This window comes from Psammomys obesus, unplaced genomic scaffold (genome assembly GCF_907164565.1).
Source record: "Psammomys obesus unplaced genomic scaffold, mPsaObe1.curated_primary_1811, whole genome shotgun sequence".
NCBI classification, from domain to species: Eukaryota; Metazoa; Chordata; class Mammalia; order Rodentia; family Muridae; genus Psammomys; species Psammomys obesus.
Genome location: NW_026596091.1, coordinates 9033021 through 9052660, shown reverse-complemented (window position 1 = coordinate 9052660; position 19640 = coordinate 9033021). Strand labels below are relative to the sequence as shown.

At 39.5% G+C, this 19640-nt stretch overlaps 1 long non-coding RNA gene across 3 annotated transcripts in view; it reads left to right on the top strand.

The window, feature by feature from the left end:
- The window catches only part of LOC129691762 (uncharacterized), a 65854-nt gene that overhangs the window by 44397 nt on the left and 1817 nt on the right, over positions 1-19640 (top strand). For 2 of the 3 annotated variants that reach the window (XR_008722548.1, XR_008722547.1), the window contains exons 9-11: positions 8557-8768; positions 16908-17065; positions 17173-17414. This is a non-coding gene — a long non-coding RNA (uncharacterized LOC129691762). The remainder of the gene's footprint in view (positions 1-8556; positions 8769-16907; positions 17066-17172; positions 17415-19640) is intronic. The other variant, XR_008722549.1, reaches the window with a different exon arrangement.

The following is a 19640-nucleotide window of genomic DNA, read 5'->3' as shown; positions in this document are numbered from 1 at the left end:
TCTTGTCTTAAATAACAAGGTGGAAAGTGACTGAGCAAGACATCAGTGTTAGCTCCTGGCCTTTTACATGCATGTACAAATGAGTACACATGAGCACACACACATGCAAACACACACAGAGAGATAAAGACAGACCAACAAAAGCAACTCACTAACTTATTTAAATTGCTATGGAGTAAACCTACATGCACATATATGTCTTATGTCTTGAAGTCTATGTCTGCTTGCTCAAGTATGTAGAGGAAGGATAAAATCTTGGCTTTTTGAAAGTATGTGATACATGAGCTTTTGGATTCCTGCTTTTCTATTTATTTTTAACCACTAACATTTCGTAGCTCAAAAGTTATTTTGTACATATTGTCCTATGCTGATGTCATAGCAGCAGGGCAGGACAAGAAGCACTGTTCTCTCAGTTACAAATGGGACATAGTGATTGACCTCAGGCCTTTTCCTGCGGGAGGAGAGAGGGGAACAGAGAGGTAGAATACACTTGGCATCTTTTCCTAGACTATCTGGATAACAGCACACAGTGCTATGTGTTTGTGGGATATTCCATGTAACAAGACTGTATCTGAGGCCAGAGCCCAGAAGTAAGGATATTGAGAGGTCCAGAATACTAACCAGGCTTTGACAGGCAAAAAATTTAGTTCCTCCTCCTCAATACACGTTCAGTCAACTACCCTTATATGATTTATAGTAGTTAAACATGTGCTATCTATATTATTATTAGGGCTTGAGTGGAAATGGGGTGTGCCACAGTTAAAAAAGCTGAGACCAGGAACTGAAGTCTTCCTTCAGCCTGAGCAAATGTCCAGTTATCTAAACATGGGAGATGAATAAGAATTTCTTAAGAATTTAGTACATAGCTAGGAGTAGTAGTTACACCTTTGGTCTCAGCATTTTATCAAAAGAAGCAGAAGGATAAGGGTTCAAGGGTTAATTCCAAGACCTGGGAGAGAGCAGAGAGGGAGGCACAGACACCTTCTATCTGTGAAGTATTTTTAAAAGGTATGGAAAAAAATTTAAAAAAAGAAATAAAAGGTATGGAAAACATAGACGAGTAGGAGGCATTGGGCCTTTAAGAATTCTAAACCACCAACCACTAACCTATGACTATACACTTGTTCTTCAAAACTATGGTGGTTAATGTTGTGAATCCTGCCTCTTTTAATACCCAGGATATTAAGAGAGAAAGGCATCACTCATTTCTGTATCCATTCAAGAAGTATTTGTGTCTCCTCACAGTGGATAGCAGAATACAGACATAAGCTTAGAAGACAGATGGCCTGGGTTCCTATCCTTGCTTGTCCTAACTAGGGACAGGATAAATTACAAGAATTTTCAGCTATTTTGTCTGTAAACATGGGCTGACTATGATAAGATTGACATGGGGATTAAGAATGTGTGTAAGGAGCTTTCCACCGCATAGTTCACACACTTGAGGATGGAAGAGTAGTTAGAGAGCTGAAATAGTCTTATACTAGAACAACAACTATTGAATCCTGAGATAGCTGATAAATAAGTGCCTTCGAACACAGCCCATATCCCATGCAGTTGCTAGACTGTAGAACTGGGAAAGGGCTTTTAGAGACAGGATAAACAATGGCAAAGATACTTCCTCTACAGTGTGGGGTCTAGAGAAAGCCATTCTTTTGTTCAGTATGTTCAGCCTGATGAACATTTCCCTAGTAACCACTGTTAATTTAGGGACCTATGACATCTGTGCAATTTAAATGGGACCTGAGCTCAAAACCAAAACACATGGGGCATGATTTTCCATTCAACATGGTTGAATAGGACCATATCCATGCCTGGCCTTTGAATCATGAACTCCATGGGGCTAACTGACCCCGAGTTGCTGCCGTCTTTGACAGTATGCAGGGTAGTGTTGGGGTGTGTTTGGACTCACTCTGGTTTCCTATGTACAGAAAATCCAAATTAGATTTTTGTCATTAGCTTGTCAAGTGTATCTTAAACCCACTTAATGAGGTCTGCAATGGAATGTCTTTTATGCTCCGTGGCCTTTGTGCTCAGCCCCTGCTACCCTCTGCTGTGGCTGAGGTATTAACGAAGTTGCCACGGTGTTCTCTTGAGGTCTGCTGCTTTGGAAAACATCCCTCATATGTGTTTGAGTATTTAAATTCTGTTTTCCAGCTTTTAGGGTTTACATCCTGGTGGCACATTCAAGTGCAAGGGAAATGGGACCAGATGGAAGTGACAAGCAGCCATTCGGCAAATTGCATACACATTACATTTCAGAAAGCCAATGTACATATGTCTGTCTGGATGTGTTCATATGTTAGATTATTTCTGTTTCATTCAAATGGTTGGGATTCCAGTGAAGCGGTTACCTAGAATGTCAGCACAGGAATTTTTCTTGAGGGGAAAACAGGGCCTTGTGCCTAGCCATTTTGTCAAACAGAGCTCAATGTAGGGGAAGATGAATGGCCCATATGCATTTTTTCCCTAACTTTCTGTAGCCGTTTTCCATAGAACTCACCAATCCATAACATAAATACATTTACTGTATTCCATACCCTACAATGTTAACTCTAAGGGCAATTTTTTTCTTGCCATTTTACCGTATAATGTTTGGCAGGTGGTAATGTATACATTGGCAATGACTGAGATGATGAAATGGTATTTTGTTCTCCCTCATGTTGAAGCATGGCAGGAAGAGTTTCTTGTGTCTTTTAAGTGATAGACATGTGACTGTGAAGAATGATGAGGACAATACCTACCTCACACTTATATGATATTTGCTATATGCCAAGCACTATTCTCAGCGCTTTACCTCTAACACAGGCAAAAACCTTTGTAGCAGGGGCCACAGTTCTCCCAGTTTTATGAATGGGGACACTGAAACATTCATACTGTGTAACAGCCTCATTGAGATCTGTTAGCCTGATATTTTACATCACATATTATTGAAATGTGGCCTCTGGGGTTTGACTATAAATCATCTCAAGAATTCATCCACCCTTGCAATTAACAAAACCTATTACAATCATGATCTGTTGGTTCCCAGTCATTCTTGACATGCTATTCAGTTCAGCCCAGCAGTGCAAGGAGAATGGTCCCATCTTTACTTGGAGTCACTCATATTCCCTGTTTTGAATTGCTTTCTTTATTGATCTCCCTGTCTACCTTCTCTTCATTAGAAAAGGAAAAAGAAAAAAAAAATAACCCAGCATGATTGATGCTATAAATTACCACTGTGCAGGTTTGTGCTGGTTAAAATGGTGTGTTAACAAGCAGAAAGCATGTTTTCGGCTGAACGGAAAATTTGGTATTGAAGATTTAATCTTAGCTTAGTCATAGTGAGTCAAACTCATTTGACACAAATCATGATAGAACTGTGAGGTTTAAATAGAAGGATTGACACACATACAACATTTAGGAACAAATGTGTCTGATCAATTGGGTCGATTAGGTTTATTTTTAAAAATCAGTTAGCAAACAACAGATATGGCATTTTAGTCTCTGTCCCTTGTGAATGCTGGGAAAAATATGGAGAAGCAAAAATAGAACTGTTAGTCCCCTAAAACAGATGAACACTATCTCAGAGGCGTGAAGTGAGCACTATAGAGGATAGATATAATGGCTCCGTCCTCCTGTCTCAGCATTGTGGGTATCAGGGGAAAAGGCATATCCATTACAATTTAATTGAATAAAGGTTTTATATAGGGAGTGCACAACTTGATATTTTGAAATATACATACATCAGAGAATGGTTCAACTGAGCTAAGTAATTCACAATCCCACAGATATTTCTGTGTTTGTTGGAAACATTTAAAATCTATTCTTAGTAATTTTGAAAAGTGCGTGTGTGCTGTTACAAACTATAGTCACTTGGCTCAAAGCATAGCTCTTGAGCGTATTTATGCAAAATCAATTTTGTATCTTTTGAACACATTCCCTATGTTTCCTAACTCCTACTTTCACTCCCCAGTGCCTCGTACCACGTTGCCTTCTTTGGGTTCTGCATTTTTAGACTCAGTATATAAGAGAGATCTCCCTGTGCCTGGCTTGTATCACTCCCCACATTGCCTGTTGGTTTCGTCTATGCTGTTGCAAATGTCAGAGTTTCATCTGTTTAAAGGCTGATAGCATTCCAGCTTTTATTTATGCCTCATTTTCTTTATCCACACATCTGCTGAATGAAGCTTAGGTTGATTCTGTTTCTGGACTGTTGAGATGCATGCTGCAGTGAACATGTGGGTAGCATAAAGATCCCTCACCAGCATACTAATTTTGTTTTATTTTTGTAATTTGTACCCTGTGTGGGATTTCTGGGTTCTGAAATGGCTGTACTAATTTACACTCCTACTGATGGCCTACAAAGGTTCCCATTTCCCCACATCCTTGCCAAGGAATTAGTTTCTGATAATAGTATTTTAAGAATTGTGGCATCACTTCTCAACGTGGTTTTAATTTGTATTTCGTTGGTAATTAGTGATAGGTGAGCATTTTTCCATGTACCCATTGGCCATTTGTACGTTATCTCTTGAGAAATCTACTTTATCTTTTTGCCTATTATTTTTTGTAGTTACTTGTTTTCTTGCTATTGAGTTGTCTGATCTACCTGTATTCTTCACGTATTAACTACTTATCAGATATTTAGCTTACAGATATTTCCTTCCATCTCATTTTCGGTCTCTACTCTCTTGATTGGTTCCTTTGATGTGCTGCTTTTTAACTGGTTGCAATTTCTATTTGTCTAGTTTTCTTTCATTATCTGTGTCCTAGGCCAGACGATAGTCAGACCCTACACGCCCAGGCATGCGGGCGGCACTAAGTGGACGCAGTGAGTCATATGGGAGCGCAGAGTAGAGGATAAGAAATTGGGAGAAGATAGGGGGAGGGGACAGTGGGGTAAATATGATTAATAACACTGGATAGGTATACGAAAATGTCAAAGAATAGGTTAGTTATAAAAAAATCATAGCTTACCCCAATACCAGGGAAATGTTTCTGTTTTCTTCTAGTAGTTTTACAGCTTCAGGTCCTATACGTAAGACTTTAATCTGTTTAGAGTTTCTATTTGCCATAAAGTAGATTCAGTTTCATTTTTCTGCACATACATTCCCAATTGTCCCAGCATTGTATTTTAAAAAAAGCAATCTTTCTACAATGTGTATTTTTCGCATGTTTGTTGAAGATCGATTGTTAAAGTGTTAGTTTATTTCAGGGCTTTCTAGTATATCCCATTGGCCTAAGTGTCTGTTTTAATGCTAGCTCCATGCTGTGTTGATAATTATAGCTTTGTATATGTTGACATCAGGTATTTTAATGTTTCCAGTAGTTTTATTCTATTTAACAAAGAGGGTTTTTGTTATGTTTTGTTTTATATTATGAGTTTTAAGACTTTCTCCCATCTTGGTGGAAGACATTATGATAATCTTGATAGATATTTCACTGAATGTCTGATTACTTTGGGCAGCGTGTGGATCCTAATAACGTGAGTCTATGAACATGGGGAATCTGCTGTCTTCTTCAGTTTCTTTCCTCAGTGTTTTGTAGGATTCCTTGCATAAGCCTTTCATTGCCTTGATTAAATACATTCATAACACTTACTTTTTAAAGATCCAGTATTATAAATGAAATAATTCTCATGATTTCTCTTTTAGGTAACTTGTTACTAATATTCAGAGATGCTTAAATAGGACCTCTAACACAATGAACCACAAAGAATCTGAATTTCCCTAGGAAATTTCCCGGGTGGGAGGAAAGGCTGCGTGCTGGTACAGAGCAGGAACCCTCCAGGAAGTGAGCTCCCCTTCCTCGAGGGCCAGCTCAAAGCTGCAATGTAGTTGTCTATCTCCTAGCTTTTGTTTCATTTCTTGTGTGAAACTATAACACCGATACATGCAAGGTAGAAAGAAACTAGGAGCTCTCCTCCCCAAATTTGGAAAAAACAAAACAAAACAAAACAAAACTGTAAATAAATCTATTTTCTTCCCTAACTTCATTTGAAATATATAGAAACCAAGTTGGTGGGTTTATGAACCTAAGTAGCTGGTGGCACTTTTCAAGTGAGAATGGGAGGAAAAAAAAAAAAAGCAAAACTAGGTTCACTAGTATATTTAAAAAATGAAAACAACCATGTAAATTTTAAAAACAACAAATAGAGATGGTCTTGGGAAGGTTTAGTTTTATTCTATTCTTTTTGTGTCGTCTAAAGTTTTAAACCAATTTTAGGCCAAACATATTATATCTGAACAGTATTAGTATTAAAACAAAGCCCCGTGAGAATGCAGAATATTCTTAACGGAATCAGCTGGTAGATCCTGAATTCTTTGGATGGCAGAGAACCTGCTTTCCTTTTCCCGTTGACTGGCAAAGCATGCAGAATAGCCTTCATATACATTTGTATTCTGTGAACACATGAACCTGGCCCTTTCTCTTCATAGCCATGCATTCTCATCAACATGCAAGCTACCATAATGTCTGTACCTTCTGAAACCCAATGAAATACTATCTTGTGCTGTTTTCTGCCATTTCCCTTTTCAAACTAGTCTGAATTGCAATACACTAGGCCCATATATCATCCAGTAGAGAAGAAAGATGAAGACTGAATGACATTTGGAAAAAATGCCCTGCATAGGATGCCGGTCTCACAACACAGGCTCTGTGAGGTCAAATTGAAAGGGAAGAGGTAAACAGTCCTGAGTCTGGCCATACAGAGAAGGTAAAAGTTCCTCAGCTGAACTGCGTCATAGACATAACTAAGCAGCTTATTTGTTAGAAAAATGCACAAATTCTGGCTTTTCTCCCCTCTTTTGGTTTCATTATGGTTTGTCAGGAGTGTGTGAGGTACTGATAAGACCTAAGTATTCAAGAAAGGTAGGTTTTGATGACAATAAGCTCTGAAGGCAAGCAGTGTTAGTTAAGGTCTGAGGCATGAACTGCTGAGAAAGAACAGAGACACACACCATGGCTGACTTTCTAATTTCTGTAGAATCTGTTATTTGACAATATGTTTCCTTTCTCCTTCCATATGCCAAGAGGCCAAAACACTCCTTTGTGAAGTGATTATTATCCATTAGAAGTTCAAAACTGCAGGAGAATTGAGAAAACCAAAAGATATTTTGGTGGAAACACCCTTTCTTGGGCTAGATTGACACCTTTTAAAAGTAACTATTAAATGAACATCCTGGCATGGTGGTACAGGTCTCTAATCCTAAAACTTGGAATCAAAGGGGAGAAGATTTCACAGACAGCATATACAAAGATACATAAAGAGCTCCAGACCAGCCTTGTATATTGGGGGGGGGGGGGTTGTCTCAAAAAATTAACAAACAAATCAAAATACTGCAGCACAGTCTAGATATGAATACATTGTTTCAACTATACAACATGATTATTGCTTGAGGGATTCACCTGTATTGCTTGATTTAGGCAATTTAATGTATAGTTAGTGAATTGTTACTTCTATATTATACTCTCTAAAATAGTTGTGAATTTCTGCCACAATGCTTTTTCTTAAAAGCTCCATTCTTTCTTCTATGGTATGAATTTTAACTCTAGAATCTTTATTTTCTTGACTGAATTTTGGAAAGAGAATAGGTTTTGATAATATGTCAGTACAGATCCATTGTCTTCGATGGTATCTTTCCTTAACGTTTTAGGACCACTTATTTATCTAAATGCATACAAAGATGAAATGGCCTTTAACTTACTAACTCCTAAAATGAAAGAAAGAAAAAAAGAAAGAGAGAAAGAAAGAAACCACAAAATGTTGAGTCTTCAATAATGTTCTTGAAGGTGACAGATACAGTGCCCAGGATCCATATGTGTTTTATACTTGTCATAACAATCTTGGCTTACCCTAAAATTATCACATATATAAAAGGGCGGACTGAGTTAGTTGTAAGTCATCTTTTCCAAAGTTAGCTCAACACGTTTTAAAATGGGGACTGACTTTATAGACTATGGTTTTGCTGTCATGTTGTCCTATACCATTCTACTATCTCAGAAGTAACATTGATTACAAATATTAAAAAATTGGTTTGAGTTTATGGACCACCACTAATATAAACACAGAACATTATCCCATGTTTAAAACTAGTCTTCCCTGTCTTCTTGGTAATGGAATAACCAATTCCAGTATTTTGTTATGCCATCTAGAAAACTATGGAAAGCCAGATAAAAGGAGGGGGTTGGAAAAAAAAGAAAATAGAAGCTTTATATCTGAGTATTTGGTGGTTTGTAAAGAAAGTAAAGGGAAGATATTTTTGTTTAAAGAAGAAAGGGGGTGGGCTAATGGATCAGTAAGAGAATATTCATGTGTTGATAATGACCAAATAAAGCAAAGGAAGGAGGGGTAAGCACTGGGTCTTCTCCATCTCCCTGGTCATTGCACCCTTCACCGAAGGAAAATGTTCATTCTGGCTTTCAGGCTGGAGTTGTCATGCAAGAAGAATTCACTAATTTTGTATTTTCTCATCACTTTCTTTTGGGGATAGGCATTTGGGTTTTCAGCTGTTTTATTATTTCAAAGGCATCTATATGCTAATACATTTTATGCTAATTATTTTCATGTTTGCCCCTTAGGTTATGCTTCGCATCACCCGCCAGGGAGGATCATCTCTCATGAAAACTTTCAAATTTGATTTTGAAAATTTATTCAGAAAAAAAATTTAAGCCACGCTTTTTCCCAACACAAGAAATGATATGCTCCAGAGAATCCTCTAATTCACAGAAAATGGACTGGGATAACATTTGGGTTCTCATTCTACCACAGTCCTCTTGAGAAGGACAGCCAGGTACACAAAGCATTTAACATTCTGACATTGAAGTATCAGAAGAATGATGAAAATAAAAATCTAATAATGTGCTTTGAGAAATTGCTAAAGTACTCTGCATGGCCCAGGAAGGAGAAAAGGGCTGTTCTCATTTCTTTGCCTTGTCTGGATGTGTTTCTGCTTCTGTTGCTATAGCACCATGTTTTAATTGTGTGTCATCTTTCCTTATCATTATTTCTAAACAGTTCATTGCAATTGGGTTGGTGCCCACAACTGTGTCTGTGTACACAGGAAGGACCAGGTAAAGCAGAAAGCTCATGCAGTGATCTAGTATGATGTTTCTTCCAGCACTTTCATGATGGAGATTTTCCTTATGAAACCATCTTTTGTCTTAAGAGCAAATTGCTACCTGGAAAATATTAAATTATCCTATTAGGCTGTCTTCAAAATATTTTTCAGGGCATTCCTCTTTTGAAAATAAATAGGCTTGATATATATTATTTCTTGACAAAATACATTGAAAACAAACAATTTGGGATGGTATTTTACATCCCTTCTTGGTTGACAATTAGACCCCTTTTGTTTCCAAGCACTTTGGGAGTACCAATGACCTTCTGTTACGCTCTCTAGATTGTTCTCAATGCTGCTCTGTAATGAAGAAAAGCCCTGAGTCTGAAATATTGGGGGAGCGGGGGAAGCCATCCTGCAGATGGCTTATTCTGCGATCAGCCTTTTCTTCAGCTGCTCCTCTCTGCATCTTTCAGTAGCTGTGCCTGATAGCCTTCCTATGTTTTAAATGCTTCCTCTGTTAGTCCTTAAGAAAAACATGATAGCTGTGCACAGTGCCACATGCCTTTAATCCCATCACTAAGGGAGCCAGACGAAGGCAGATAGCTGTGAGTTCAAGGCCAGCCTGGTCTACAAAGTGAATCCATGACAGCCAAGACTACACAGAGAAACCTTGTCTTAAAAACAAAACAAAAACAAGAAAAAAAGCAAACAAAAGACATTATTTTTCCTGAGGTGCAGCACAGCTGAAGGTACATCTTCCATTGATTGACTCACTGTAATGGCTTTGACAGTAGGAAAGTGTCTTTTCAGGCATCAGGGAAAAGGGTCCCTTTCTGTAAGGGGACCTGATACCTTAAGGAGCTGTCTTCATACATAGGGCGATCTGAGGGTGGAAGCCAACAGGTGGAGATACCGCATAGACAGCGTGTACCAGAAAGCCAAACAGTATTTTGACATTTATAGCCATAATCTCTAAACAAGATGAACCATTGCAGGGATATAGTTAGTAAATCAGCTAAAATAAACGTTTGTCAAATAATAATAAAATAGCATTTTGTTGAAATCTGGCTATGTATGGCACATTTTGCTGCAATCAAAGACCTGTGGCATTTTGTGTCCTAAACTCTAGTGACCCGTCATTATTTTCTTTTTATTCTACCTACTTACCTGTGATAATAATGAAATAGCTGAACATTTCCCCTTTCAAAGTTGTGTCTCAAGAGTGATTCATTGAACTAACACATTAGCCCTAATGCAACTCCAGCTAAGAGGCACTCTCTTCTCCTTTATTTTTTTCAGTGCATAATTCAAAGATAACCCAAATAAGATCAGTAATTTGTGTGTCATTAGGCCCCAAAATTTATCAAGTGATTCTGAACCATGAACCTCCCAACCTGATTAAGAAGGCTGCCGTAAGTGTATTTTATTCTTTGTGAACTAAGTTCTATGAGGACAGGAAACACTTGAAAACAGCAGCTGGTTAACAGCTCCACACTCAGCCAGCTACCATCGGTTGCATGGAGGGACATTTTCAGCAGCCCTGGCTCAGCCTAGAAGAGCAGCATAGCTGCTCAGCACAGCCCCAGGGTCTGCAATGTGCAGTGTGACTTGGGGCTGGCCTTCCTGGCTCTGCCTTGCCTGTAGAATATGGATCCAAGCTTAGAGCTTTGGAAGACATAAATCAGTCTTTATCGGAGCCCCAGTTTCAATGCCTGCACATTTTCAAGTCCAGACAAATATCCTGCCCTCTCTTGGCCCCATTCTCACATTAGGTTTACTTAAATTGTCTGTGAAGACTAAATAAAATGATGTATCTTTTGGATGTTCCATGTAGTACGTACTCAACTAATGAACACTCCAATGAAATATAATCCTCTATTTTTACTGCTACTTTAATATACATGCTTTTTGCTATTATTGTTATTAATGATATTAACAAATAAAAAATACTAAAAACCTGTTTGTGCAAATAAAACAGATGTCATAAATAAAAATTTAACAAACATCATATTTTAAATGTGATTTAGTGGAGGCCTATATCACAAAGGTCTAGTATGACCCATGAACTTTGTTATTTTTTAAACTTCTAAAATGTTTGTATGAGGCAAAAAGTTTATAATTCCACCAAATTTTGTTGTTTATCTCTAAACAATACCAAATATTGAGACGACACCTAAGAAAGAGGCAATTACAAGCAAGAACCTTCTGTTCTCACTGCCAAGTTAATGAGCTTTGTTGACATAATTTAAAGCCTTCTTGTACTGGCTTCCTTCATTGTTGGTTGTGATGGTCTGTGGATAACAGGGATGGAGACCAGATCAGCATGATGGCTGTCCATAGGAAAAGACATCTTGCTGGTTGAAAGGCTCTAGCGAGCTGCCAAGATCCCCGGTGTGTTGAGAACATCTTAGGAAAGCATGCAGACAGGTCTCAGGGCCATTAAAAAGTTTAGCTCTGCTTCAAAACAGGAGTAAGCAGGCTTCGTTTGCTTTCCCACAGAAAGAGAAGTCAGATGTTAATTAAAACTTTGCAGAGCTGGAAAGGATCATGGCATCCTGTATTGAGAAGTCAGCTTTAACTTCTAATTGGATGCCAACAAAAAAGAAGAGAGGCAGACAAAGAAAAAAGACCCACAAATACATTTGCCAACAAAGGATCGCATTGCATACCAATCTCATTTAAAGAGAGAAATCTTTGTTTTCCCGTTGTATTTGGGAGGAGTTTAATGACAGTAAATCATTAGAGAATAATATTTTCAATGGACATTTCCATGCTTTGTTTAATTTCACCCTCTCCTGTGGGTTTCCTGCGTTCCCACAACCAGCCTCAAAAGATATGCTAGGAGAAAACTGATGCTCACATACTGAGGTACTTCCTAGCATGTCATCTTGATCATTTCCCAGGGCAAAGTGCAGCATCACATATGTTTCCCTGGTCTTAGCATACAGCAGAAGAAAACTAAATGGCAATTAAGAGGAAATAGCTTCACTAGAGTTATATTGATGCTTTCCTGTACTGCCTTCCCCTTCTTGTCAGCCTGCAGAGTAGTTTCTTTTTAAATGGGAAAGGCTTGGAATTTTTCAGTCACAAGCCAGAGAACAAAGTAAGAGAGGTTTTCATTTGTAAGATTGCCTCTCTCTTATCTGCTGGTCCTGCCTCCCAGACTGTCTGTCTGTCTCTAGAAAGCAAAGTCAATAAAAATGATTAGAGTTGGCATCTCACAAATGTACACCCTTAAACCATGAAGCAGTGCTGTGCAGGAAATATTTTTCTGACCTTTTCAAATTGCATCCAACTGTCTTGGGAATTTCTCAGGGACTCGAGGTAATAAGGTTCAGTCCATTTTACTGTCTGCCTTCAAATTTGGTTCCCTCGGAGCAGGAACTTATCTCTTTCTTGCATCCTGGCCCTAGCATCCAGTCAGTACAGAAATCCATGCATCTCATCTTTTTCACCCCATCTCTGGTTGTTTTTTTTTTTTTTTTTCTTTCACCACAATATGGAATCTACAACCATGCGGTCTTTCCACTTACTGCCCTCTTCAAAAGCAAAATGTTAGACAGACAGAGAAGAATTTTATTATGTGGTCCTTTGAGAAGTCCTTGTTGAATTTAATTAGCTTTTAAATTTGATTCTATCTTAAATCTCAACTTTTTTCCCCTATGTGATTTGTTGCCTCAGTGCTCTTTTTTTTTTTTTTAAACTTTTTCAACTTAACTACACTGTGGGTACTCTCTAAAAAAACATACAAAAGAGGCAAAAAACATGGGAGTTTCTTTTGTTCTGAATCGATTTCTGCTTTTCTTCCATGAGTCCAAATGGAATGGACAAGCTCCCTGGAAAGGATGGAAATTATCCAAGTGTGACATGTTAAAAGGCAGCTGAGTGGCCCCATTCTTCACTGTGCTCCTTGAAGGAGAACAGAAAACAGAAGCTTGGGACAAATTCTCTGACCTCTTCAAAGCTCCTGGTGTCAGAAAACTTTGACAAGCAGTTAAAGAGCTCCCGTGACTGACTCCCATACTCATAGCTTTGTGCTCCATGGGACTCTGGTGTTTCAGGACATTCTGGATCCAAGGACACCCTCTGTTCAGTTGTCTGATCCCTTCTCCCTGGACTGCTTTCTGTGGAGAAGAGGCTCTCGGCTGCAAGGCCACATGGTCTCGGGAGCCCAGAGCCTCCTTCTGACTTGGGAGGCAAGGTCTCAGGCAAGCAGATCCCCAGAATGAGGATGCCTTTTTCAAGTTACCCCTCTTAGAGTCCAGTCTTTCTTGTGTAATAGTTTGCTGGGTTTGACCACATAAGGTCTATGGTTTCCTAAAACCGGGCTGGTCCAGACGACCCTATCTGTGCTTGTATTTTCAGCAGTGGGGTTTGGTCTTCTAAAACCAGACAACGTGTACTTATACCAAAATTGTTCATCTTTCAAAACATAGCTTTCTTTTCCATTTTAAACAGTGCCTAACTTTTTTTTTTTTTGTAAAGTATAAAATGTCTTCATAATGTGTTTAAGTGTAAGCGGCTACTTTGTCTTTTGGAACTTAATCCATCTTATAAGTGGCCTTGGGTCCTGACTTCCTTTGACAACCTGGACATGATTAGCCGGCACTTCAGTAGAAAGGAAGTTAAAAAGTGGAGTGACAGCTTTTAAACTTTGCATTTACCAACTATCTGAAATCAGAGTAGTGCCTTCTTGCCAATTGAAGGGTAAAGGTTTTCACATGTGGTAATTAAAGAGGGTTGGTTTCTGGGCGGGGGGGAGTTCAGTGCACCTGCAAATGCAGGTGCCCACACCCGACATCTGTATATGTGTGTGCAGCCATGCGGGATGTGTGCACACTAACCTTCCGGGTTTGGAAGGAAGGCAACAACTTCACAGACCAAAGGATTCTAGTTTCTTCGCATGGATACTTTCTCTTACTTCACTGGGAACTTTGCTGTGCCTCATCCTGGAGAACACAGGGTACCTGTCATTGTCCTGCACATGGTGTTGCCTCCTTCTCATTCATAAAACACCATTTTTTTCCTGCCCTCAGGAACCATAAGTAAAGTGAAATCACTATGTAGTCTTGCCACTGAAATAGGAGAGTGATTTGAGTCTGCCAGAATTAAGCCTGGATAGACTCACACCACTGGTTTGCACTGTTCATCTATTTTGCTGCATGTTCTTAAGAAGGCTGAAGCATGAAAGAAATTTTTATATGAAAAGGCACAAGGGACAGAAGAGCACTGACTAACAATGCCGAGAACAATACTAGCTGTTTCGTAAAAGATGATGACGGCCAGGTGTCTCATAGACAGTAACATGGGGACAACAGTGTTCCATATGGAGAGGAGGCTGTGAGGATTTACAGCTAGATTTGCTTTGAGGAGGCAGAAGGGAGATGTGACAATGGTTATTTTTACATGAGAAAAAACACCAATCACTGAGTTGTGCTGAGTAGCACTTCTGTTTTTCCTGATTTCCTTTTCTTCTTTCCACATCTCTCCCTCTTCCTCTTTCTTACTTTGTTTCTTCTCCTTTTTATTCTTTTTTTCCAAAGAGAGAACAGAATAAGGCTTGACTGTTGAATCATCCTTTTGGCTTTTTAAAAATAGGGCTGCCATGCTTGCTCTGTCAGAGAGTTGCCTGCAGTAGAGCTACTAGCATTACTGGTGGCCTAAAGTTGTGTCTGGTGGATTATGTTGTCACAACATAATTATTATTAGTTTAGAACAACAATACATGTAGCAGGAGACAGTGATCACACCTTATCCTCACAAAACTTGCCCATCTTGGTTTGTGTTAGTATCCACCCAGGGTCAAAAGGGGAGGAGTGTAAGAAACAATTTGAGGCGAAAATGTGCTCAGAGATCTTTTGTTTGTTTGTCTGGTTGGTTGGTATTTTTTGTGGGCAAACTGTTTCTATTTGAATAATGCTTGTCTATTAGGATATCTAGGAATATTACACTCCTTCAAATATAAAGCTGAGAGTTTGTTTAATGTTTGCCTCCAACATCTCTGTAACAAAAACCAAACACTCTGGATTGCCAAGGCAAGCTTGTTCCTGTGCTGAGCACTCAATGGAGATATCGACACTCAGGGATTTAATTTTCCTCTTATGGCAATGTCTCACGTGCTTCACGGTGGGGCTCAGGAACAGGGCCCTGTTATTTATCCAGGGTTAACTGGGCTCTCGGGGCTGCCACAGCGTCACTCTGGCTCATAAGCCAGGGTGGGCACCTGCCCAGCACATCATGTGTTTCCAGGCATATCAGCGAATGGGAAATTGATTCAAATCTAATCAGGGTAGGAGGATCTTGAAGGCTGCCACCAACATCCACTGCGCGAACAATCCTCCTAAAGAGGCTGCTTGGAAAATTCAGTCAGCATTGCAGCGGGAACAAATATACCTCCTTAAAAAAATTCAGACAGATGTACATGGAGAGAGTCAGGCTAGCTTCAAATGCAAATATAATTCCAAAGTGTCTCTCTCCTTCCCTTGCCCCTGCTTTCTTTCTTCCCTTGGGTCTGAGATCTTTTAAATATGCATGCAGTCTCAAGTCAGGGTTCAGGCGGACTTTGTGCTTTGCACAAGATCCTCATTGATTGCCACAATCAACCTTTTTGGAAACACACTCAAAAACATATGAGCAAACAAGAATAAATCATTGTCAAGCCACCAGCCACACCCAGCTCTTCTCTGGCACTTTGCTTGCTGACAGCATGGCTCAGTCTGTGCATGGCTCAGAAGGGCACACCTGCCCATGTGCTGAGATCTGCTGGTAATCTCCTCTTGCTGTCAGGCTGCAGCAGTATTTATTTTGCCTTAATTGGAACCCCACTGGCACCCCGTGGGATTTCCCCCTCTTGGCAAAGCAATATATCCACACAGACCTATAGCACTGTTGCTGTGCTGGTCGGTTGTAATATTATGTTCAGAAATATTAACATTGGGATCAACAATTAACCAGAAGCTAGGTTAACGGGGTTTCTCAGTGTTTTTATTTTGGTTTTGGTTAGGAAAGTATTAGGAACTCATGACTTTTCACAGTGTTTATCTTCAGGTTGAAGCACAAGTTGACCACTGAGAGTTTCTTGTGCTTTAGCTCTTTATTTCACTGCTTGGATGAGAAAAACTGTCAGCATTGCCAGCTGTCATCTCTATAGAACCAGTAAACAATAAACACAAATGGTATGGCACCCTATTTAGAAACAGCACCCTCATATTTATGTACTTTCCCCCTTTGTACATGAGCTAGCATAGCAAAATGGCTGGAAAGCCTTACTTTTAGTAAATTTAAGTTAATTAAAATTTACTACTTAGTCCTGCTGATCTTAACTTTGGGTGTCAAAACAAGGTTCATTTCCTAAGTCTCAGTGGACAGCCTGTTGTGTATTTTTGGTTTTAGCATCTGCTTCTCTCTTGTGCTAATTTTATTTTCATCATTAAAGTTCATGAAGACTTAATCATTAGCCCTCTAATTTTCCAGGAAAAAAAGTGTTGATTTATTGAACTGGCTGCAGCAAAAGAAGATCAATCTGACATTATAGGTTAATAGTAGAGAACAAAACACATCCATAATTAGGAGAGAAAGGACTTTCCTTGTTCTTTCCAGTTCATAATAAAAAGCCCCTTGCCAAAGTGTCTTGGAAAATAATGCATTCAGACTGAGTCGAATTACCGCCTAGCACATTCTATTTATCTGTAGCTTAGAAAGCAGCTGCGGTTTTTGTAAGAAGCAATGAATGTGGCATTCCTACTTAAAGGTAGAAGAAAAAGAACACCCCTTGTTTTGTAATAAGGGGATTTTCAATTTAAAAGAGAGAGCGAGCCTGTTGTGTGAAGGAGGGTTATTCCAGCCACTGTATTCTATCTCACTCACCAGGAGGCTAATAATGAAGGGGCCAGGGATGGAGGCCAATGCTACAAGGGTTATCTCTCAACCTCAGATGTTGGATAAGTCGAAGGAGGCAGCATCTGGATGACGTTCAGAAAGGCTGGAGTGATTATTTGGAAGAGAAAAGCCTGCCTGTTCTTTCAAAGGTAAACAGTTCATTTCATTTGTCAGTCGCATGTTGTAGAACAACAACAACAAAATGTTTCTATAAAGATATCTATAAAGTCTGCCTTAAAAACAACAATCTTTTTAGGTACATGAATGCTGTCGAGGCCTTCCCACCTAACAGTGCAGCCTTAGAATCCTGCCTTAGACAAAGGACACACAGGAGCTCCACCACACCTAAAACCACGCTTTGAAGGATCTGCCAAGCTCACTCTTAATCATGAGAAAGAAATTACCCACATGGAGACAGCAGAAAATGAGAAAGTAGAGATCGTGCTGAGAATAATTCCAGCGAGTGCCAAGGGGCTAGTTGAGGAATGGCTTCATGAGGTGAATATCTTTAGCTTGTACTTAGGGTTTGGTTAGCGTATAATCATTTTCTCTTTTAGGAGCGAATCTGATCCTGAGTGTATTTCTCGTCCAAACAACGCTCAGGGCATTTGTCAGAACGTTGACAGATTTAATATCGGCCTCGCCCTTGCTGTTATTTATGAAGACTAATTTTACATTTATAAATATGCAAAAATCAATTTAGGTGGAAAGGCTCTCTGAGCACCACGTCTGTCACTAGCTGTCTGTTTTCACGTGCAGTGCTGTGCTGTGTGACATGTCCAGTAATTTATGTTTTTGTGTATGTGTGTGTTCTTCTTGTTGTCTCCTCTGTGTTGTGAGTATGCATTGGGAGAATTAGCCTGATAGGATCCCAAAAGATGGGACCCAAGACGTTCATTTGATTTCTGGAAAAGGAAAAAAACAAAAACAAAAACAAAAAAAAAAGTGCCACACATTTTAAACTCATACCAAGAGGGAGGGTGCTGATTGGGTATGAGTCATCAAAGCAACCAGGTTTCACATTATAACCTTCAATGTCAAATTAGATGGAAGTCCCCTTCTCCTTTATGATGGCTGGCTTAACCTCTTGATGTTTATTTGTTTTAGAAAAGGGGGTGGGTCCCTGAGTTTATTCCCACAACACTGTAGCTCTTTCTCATTTTTCTAAAGATTAGATCTAAGAAAAATAAGAGTTGACTATTTTAAGACTGTCATCACTCAATTCTCCCCCAAATGTGTCATTTCTTTGTGTGCCAAATTAATGTGTCGTCAAGATACATAAACAAATGGGTGATAACAGTTTTCTTTTTATTTTAAGATTAATTTTGCTAGGGTGTAGGGACAGGGACAGTCAAGTGTCTTTGTGAGTCACAGAGAAAGAATGCAACCCCCCCACACTTTTGGTCTCAGTCTTTAATTCCCCACACAACCAAGTCACAGGATTGCCATGCCAACATTAAACAATTTTGACTCCCAGCAATCCTGCACCGGGAATCTTTCAAACTACTCTTTAATTCTGGCCCAAAGGGCCACAGCACAGATTTGTAGAAAGAATGCATTATCTGAGAAAATGCCAGGCTGCTTTCCCATTGGTATATGTGTTTGGTACCACAGTTAAGCATCACTGGGGTCCAGGATGTGGATGCTCCCCTCTGTGGAGTGTGGGGACTCCTGATGAAAGGGAAAGCATTGAAGTGACTCTGAAAAAGAGTCATTCTTCCATGTGTTTTCAAAAACGACAAGGCAGGGGTCTTTGATATTTTCTGTAAGGGAAGAAGAGGCATAGTAGAAGAGGGGAGCCAGCTGGGGGGTGGGTTGTGTTGGGAGGGGAGCCAGCTGGGGAGTGGAGTGAGGCAGGGCAGATAGCCAGCTGGGTGAAGAGGTAGAGGTAATGCAGAGAAATAAAGGTGGAGGCAGATGAGCAGCTGTGTTTATTTTAATACATATCATTTAACCCTCACCTAAAAACAAATTGGAGAGGTTTGGGAGTGCATTAATCTGGACCCAATTAGCATGTCTTTCCCCTTCAAAAAGTGCAACCTGAGATTAATGAATGTGAAACAGAGTTTCAGATGCAGCACTTAAATCATTTGCATGTTCGTGCATGATAATTGAATTTATGTATGCACTTCTTTTCATTTAACTATTTCCAATCTCCTTATGATTTGTATAAGCCCAAACTTCATTATAGTGATTTCTAGGTAGAATAACTTGCCTAGCATTCTATCTGTAACGGAAAAAACTGAAGTATTTGGGGTTTTGTGCATTCAGATTTCAGCACACATTTTTTTTAATGTAGAGGGCAGTTGATAATAGTGTGGAATGCTGCTACTTCTGGAGTTGATAAATAGGCACCTCAGATTTAATTTTGAAAGGCTAGAAAAATAAGGAAATTTCTAACATCGAGCTTTTAGGGTTTCGGTATGGCCACTAGTAAGTGTTTTTATAATGCCAGGAGCAAGGCCACTGGAATGCAGCATGAAAAATGTTCTTGGAGTCTGGACCTGTGTTACTTAGATGACATCAATGGACATCTGCACCCAGCATTGTTTCTGGCTTTGTTAGAACCTTGTTTCCATAGGAAGGGTGGGAAGAATGCCTTCAACCTTTGTGAGTGGCTATGAACAGGCAGGCAACACTTGTGGACACTTGATGCTGTGGGTTTGAGTCTTCTCATTTCCTTCCTTCCTTCCTTCCTTCCTTCCTTCCTTCCTTCCTTCCTTC